Source organism: Apis mellifera, linkage group LG10 (genome assembly GCF_003254395.2).
Source record: "Apis mellifera strain DH4 linkage group LG10, Amel_HAv3.1, whole genome shotgun sequence".
Classification (NCBI taxonomy): domain Eukaryota; kingdom Metazoa; phylum Arthropoda; class Insecta; order Hymenoptera; family Apidae; genus Apis; species Apis mellifera.
In genome coordinates this window covers 2,915,032-2,921,694 of record NC_037647.1, presented here as the reverse complement: position 1 = coordinate 2,921,694, position 6,663 = coordinate 2,915,032, and positions in this window count along the sequence as shown.

Sequence of the window (6,663 nt, the reverse complement as noted above, 5' to 3'; positions counted from 1 at the left end):
CTTCGCCACGTCCCTTTGCCACGCCATCCTCCTGCTTCTTACGCCCAACCCCCGTCCCGGATCCATCCTCCTCCCTTCAGAGCTAGAGAGTTGAGGGTACCAAACCCCGTCGTCGTTTTCCTCTCGTCCTTTCTTCCACCACCGGGGGCAAATACGAGCGACGGTTTCTACGATCTCCCATCGGTCTCTGTAGCTCTCGCAATATTCTGTACATATATATATCTATATAAATGTGTGTATGTGTATGTGTGTGTGAGATACAGGGTGTTTCGAGTCATAGTCATGGAAGAAGATAGAATGAAATTTGATGAGGTGTGATTAAAATGGATTCGAAAATGTGGAAAGTGGTATCGAAAATTGTATCCTTTCAACTGTATGTTCATTTTGATTAATTAATTAGTTCAGAAAAAGAATATTTCCAATATTTTCGAGTCTCTAAATTTTAGAGACCCTCTAATGGAACCATAGGAATGACGAATGATGGAATTTACCAATTTTCACCGAGATGAAATTTCCTTCAATTTCAAACTTTCCCCATTTCTTCAACCGATCCAATAGCGTGGAACGACCTGTACATCTCTTCTAACTCCCACGAGGAAGAGGAGGAGAAGGAGGAGGGAGAACGTAAAGCGATGAAGGGCTGCGAATTTACAGCGGGCTTCAAGTGCATTGCACCCTACGAATAAAATGGAAGGAAAGAACGTCGTTGCGTGTCAGCCACTGACTTCGCTACTTTCCACCCCGTGATGAAAAGATCCAGGGATACACGGAGTGAAGATTGAAGATGCAGCTGCAACTACAACCGATGATACCACGCTACTTCACCGCTACTCCTCCTTTTCCTCCGTTTGTATTTTCCCTCTTAATCTGCAATTCCCTCGAAACTTTCCCTCCGAGCCTCCCTCTCTTTGTATTTACTCTGTTTCTATCCGTAGGGCTGATTACGTGTATTGGATGTCCTTAAGGTGTTCCAGGGTAGATAAGGGTAGAAAAGGGGTTGGTTTATCGAATCGTGAATCGTAAGGGAACGTTCCGTTTACCGGTCGACCGAGCTGATCAATCGAGCTGCCCAGGTCGCGGCTCCCTTCACCCTGATACTGCCATCCCCGAAAGCTAACCGTTCTCGAGATACCGTGTTTCTGTACGGGTGTTCTGGAGGATATAAATCACGATCGAGAAGATTTTTCACATAGAAATTATCGAGTCCCATTCCCCCCTTGAGAATTGCCCTCTTGTTTCAAAATTTCCGTGACCTGGAAAGATATAAATCTTGTTAGTGGAAATTCAAGTCATCCCTTTAACCTTATCTCCGAGACACTAGAATTCTAGTCATTTTTTATATTTTGTCTAGAATAAATAAATCTTGAATTTTAAATTTTCATTTTCAAATTGTTTGGAAATTTGTTTATCCGTATATAAGAATCCAATTACTTCTAACACATTCCAAGAGGAATTTTCTTGAAAATTTAACTTTAGATAGAAAATTTAAAACTTAAGATATATTCGATATTACGACAAATTTCCATTTTTTTTTCATTCTTTAATCTTATTCATATAAACATTTATTCTGCAAATTTTGAAATTATTAGGAGATTCCTTCCTTCGCTACACACGTGTACAGATCCTTTTGCCCTAATTCCATCCTCCAAAGATTTCTGCCATGACATTCTTTCTACAAGAGATACCGATTCTAAAAATTCAGAGAATTTTCTATCGCGAAAAATAAGAATCGAAAGATTCAACGAATCGGTACAGATTTCAAAGTTCCAAAGGGAGCAAGCTTAGTTCCCTCCGCGGGAGGGCGAGCCGAGCAGAGGCGAGTATCTAGGTCTGTGTAACGATTTTTAGAATCTCGACCCCACCGACAATCGTCCAGCCCATAAAAAACTTGAGGCACCCCACAGTCAACGCGCTGCGCCAGGGTTTCCATAGCGACCAAAGCCCTTTCGCACCCCTCTGTCGTTGACCTATACCCACGCCTGCTACCCTTAGATCCAGCCTGCCCTAAATCTATTACGACGAATTCAAAGATACTTCCATCGTTCGAGGAAGTATCACCCCCCTAACGAAATAAATCATTCAGCCTGACTAGTCATGAAATCGAGAAAATCGGTTTATAGGATATACCGTCGCTCAAAAGTACACCATAAAATTAACCTACATACGTCCGCCCTTCTAAAAAGAATATCACGAGGATCTTCTAACTTTATTCTTCATTTGACTATTCAAAATTCTCGAAACGATGATTTTCGAACAATAACTTTAATCGATACTCCTCGTTTAAACTAACATTATAAAGAAAAATTAAATTATCCTGAATTAATTTGGAAAACCTATCTTGTAACAATGAAAGGAATCTTCTTGTTATTTGAGAAGCTGAATTTAGATATACAGAAATTATATTACCTATCAACGATTATATAAAAGTATATATAAAATCGTATATACTCGTATTTAATTCTAACAAATAATTTCTATTTTTTTAAAATTCGAATACAATTACTGCAAATTAACAAAGTAGTTAGTGAATAATATTAATATGGAAAATAGAAAGAATTGAAAAGAATACGATACCTCCTTACACGTTCCGAAGCTCCGTTCCGAATGAATAATATCAACACATTTGTGTATCGAAGATTCATTTCTCCTTGGCTTGTAAACATTGTAATTCGTAAAACCAAAGTGTTTCGACGAAATGTACGAAAACAAAGGATTTATCGTTCATAAGAATTTAAATCCGAATGTTTATAAAATAACTTTACAACGTAGAATCCAATACGTACTTCGATAACATAATAGAAAATAAAAACATTTCTCTTAACATAACAAAAATTCTAATAATTCGACAAAAGAGGATTTAGAATCTTTAAAACTCGAAACACTTTGATTTCGATTTTCGATTTTTAATCAAAGGGAAAATAGTTAACCCGGGGCACATTTCTAAAACAAGGCCAAGTACCTTCGGCTTCGTTTATAATTCATTTTTAAAGATCGGGCCAGCCCTCGTCCTCGACGAGGGGATCATTATCAAGCGTCGTCGAGGGAAATTTAAGCGTACAAAGAGAGAGATAAGACGGAGGGGAAAAAATGATAAAAAAAAGATACAAGAAAATTCAATCGAAAGGGACGAAAGTTCGAGGCACGGGGAATCGAGAAATCGGGGAGAAGAAGAAGCGCATCTCGTGCTTCTCTCGCATCAGACATGCAACTTCGTCAGAAAAAGGAGGGGAAAGAAGGTGAGAGCCAAGGAATCGTAAATTGAGAATTAAGTATGAGCTGTAAGACGTATATAAATTTTCCTTGTCGATGAATAATAAATGGCGGGGAACCAAGGAGAACACAAGAGAGGGAGACAGTATGTAGCGCAGGCCAACGTGGGCTCCAGCCTCGCCTCGAAGCTGAAGAAGGGCGAGAAGAAGAGACGCGGAAGGAGAGAGGAACAGAGAGAAAGAGAGGCAAGGTGGAGAGGAAAGGGTGTGCTGACGAGAGAGATTCGAAGGAGAAGGTGGGACAGAGGGAAACGTGAAGAGAAAAGAGAGAGAGCAAGGAGCGAACGAAAGGACGTTAACCCTTTTCTTGTTTCTCTCCAGCCCATCCCTCCGTTCCTTCTCATCGCAGGAGTGCTCCTTTCCACAGGAGAGTTATACCTCCTCTTCCTCCTCCCTCTTCACTCACTTTTTCCACCTCGCCATCTTCTCTCTCTCTCTCTCCAACCTCCTCTCCGTTCGTTGTACCCTGAATCCTCTCCCTTTGTCCCACTCGCTCCTCCATCTCGCTCCCTCCTCCTCGTATATACGCGTCCCTCCCCGCTTTACGATCCTCTCCCTTCCACCAAAGCGCACTCGCCCCCGTTCGCTTTCTTCTTACTCTCCCTTCTCGTCGAGGGGAGAACAAAAATTACGAATCCGCGAGGCATTTGTCGAGAGCCGCGGCTCGATCGAGGGGTTTCGCTCGGCCGTGCGAGAACTACGCGCCAACCATCACGTTTCCTACCGCGCTGGAAATGTTTAACCCTTCCGCGACGGATAATTAAAGAAATTATTTTCGAATTACGTGTATATATATATATTCCATGGTTGGAATGAAACGAACGGTTCAACTCTTCCCGTAGCACGATAAATCGTCGAAAGAAATTTATGGAACTGGTTTAGAACGATATTTAAGAAGAAAATGAAGGATATAGTACCGCAATTTATTATTATTTTAAATCGCTATTGCACGAACGAATATGCAGGAAAATGCTATTTATTTAATCAGAACGTTTAACTCATTTGTGCAACGACAAGGTACAGTCCAGGTAAGTATTGAACGATAGTGGCACAGTAACGAGTCTAATACGACAGATTACGTTATTTATAAAAGTATTCGCGCGAGAATTATTTTATACCAGCTTATAATCGATCGATTTCCAAAGATTTTGCTAATTCTATCGCGGTACAGTAAAGTTTAAAAATACCGGAGGGACATCGATCATCGGCCGCCTGACCAGGAAGCGAGGCTGCTCACCTAACAATTAAAATCCAACTCTCTCTCTCTCTCGTCTCAATCAAAGGAACGAGTGACGGGCGAAATAACAGGCGGCGAAAGAATTTCTCGCGATCTTAAAAATAGCGTCATCATCCCATACCCATAAATCAAATCTACATTACGCTGTCTGTAACAGATACAGTTTAGCGTGCGTTTCAACTTCGAGAAAGAAAGAGAAAGAGAAAGAGAGAATAAAAAAAAACGAAACGGCCACAGGGTGAATAATTACCGCGGAACGAAAGCGCAAATAAATCTGCATCGGTGGGCGGGAAAAAGGCGGTGCGCTCGCGTTTCGCAACGCGGCGGGGATCGCACGTGAAATTCCTGGGACAGTTTGCATATTTTCGCGTGACCGGTATACCAGAGGACCCCGAGGAACGGCCGCCTCTCCACCGTGGGAACATCGGTTTCAGACGGTTGTAATTATTAGAACCAATTTGTCCGTCTAATAACACGTCATTATACTATTACAAAGTCGTAAAGATAATCATCGTGTCTACCCGGCTTTGCAAGCCTATTGTTTCACGGCCTAAAGGTTCTACTATTCGACTTCATCGTTCAGAACATATCTCTCTCTCTTTCGTGCGTGCACACATAATCCAGCCTCCGCCTGGATTATCTACCTCGAGATGATCGCGATCACGTCCACGGAAGAATTGGAAGTATGGTTCTTAACCTTTGGAGGATCGGCAAGTGCCGTGGTTCGATACCTTGAACTTTGAAAACTCTTGTTGAAAAAGTGCATACGCGTGCCAATTTTAAAAAAAAGAGAACCGGAAAATAATTGAAAATAAAGATTGATCAAGTGTCGGATAATTATTGATAGTAAATGAAAATATGTATATAAAATGATACGATTTCTTCCACGATATTGCAAATTCTCTACGCGTACGTATTATATCTCGCGTAGGAAATGTATCTTGACGAATCTGAACGGGGCGAGAATAGCGCGGAACGTTTAAAATAAAGCCGGCATCGCGATAAATTTATCGTTTCGAACGCGAAATATCTGTTTACCGATCCCATAAGGGATCGCGGTTGGACGCCGCGCGATGAAAACCACTAAAATACCAGATTGGAATTTCGTACGGTCCCACAAAAACTTGCTTTCCCTTTTCTTGTCACTCACGTGTCACTTGGTGTATAGAGCGGTGAAAATAAGGCCGAGTTTTGGGATGCCTGACCGGTTAGTCAGACCATTTAGTCATTCCTCTTATACCGGGTACCCGGTATCGCACACCAGAGCACGACTTTGGGAACTATCCAGATCACGAATTAGCTCGTAAGGAGGAGAAAAGGGAAAAAAAAAGAGAGAAGGAAAAAGGGAAAAGGAGGAAGAAGAGAGAGAGAGAGAGAGAGAGAGGGAAAAAAAAAAGAACGCCAGAGAGGGTTACAGAAGCTCACCGAAATAAACACGTTAAGTAACAACATCGGAATACACATGGGCCCGGTGTACGGGAGGCGTGCAACCCGCATTTCGCGCGACCAACTTTCCGTATTTCCGTAAGAAACCCTGTCACAGACCGTTACCGTGAAACGTGGGTTAAACGCGCTTATGCAACGCTTATGGCGAGACGATGGTGAAATTTTCCAGATGAAATTTTAAACGACAGCGAATCCGATGAACAATTTGATTATTTATTGATGGGATTGATTTTAATTTGAATTTCAATCCGATGGAAATGGAATTTACTTACTTGACAGATCTTGAGGAAAATTTTGAATATTAATTTTTATTCCATTCGGTTATTACTCCTTAGAAATTTGTTAATTTCTTGTTGAATTATGCTCCGTTAAACATCTTTCGAGACGCTTCTATTCAAATTCTCTTCTCGAGCGTTTTGTGCAAGCTTGATCGAAGAGTTGTAGTAGACTGAGTAAGTTGGTAGAATATAGTTGATTCCTTTATATAAAAGTAGTTGAGGGAAATTTTCTACTTTGTGCTGTACACTGTTCGATTATTGTCTCGTGGAAATCTGTCAACTTCATTGAATTAAGCTTCGTTAAAACTTTTCAAATTTACTTCCATACTTCTTGCGCGCTTTATGCAACTGAAAAAATAATAGTTATTTGTTGTTAATATATTTTATTATTTTTTATGAACTATATATTCGAAAGAAAATACGTAAAATTGTA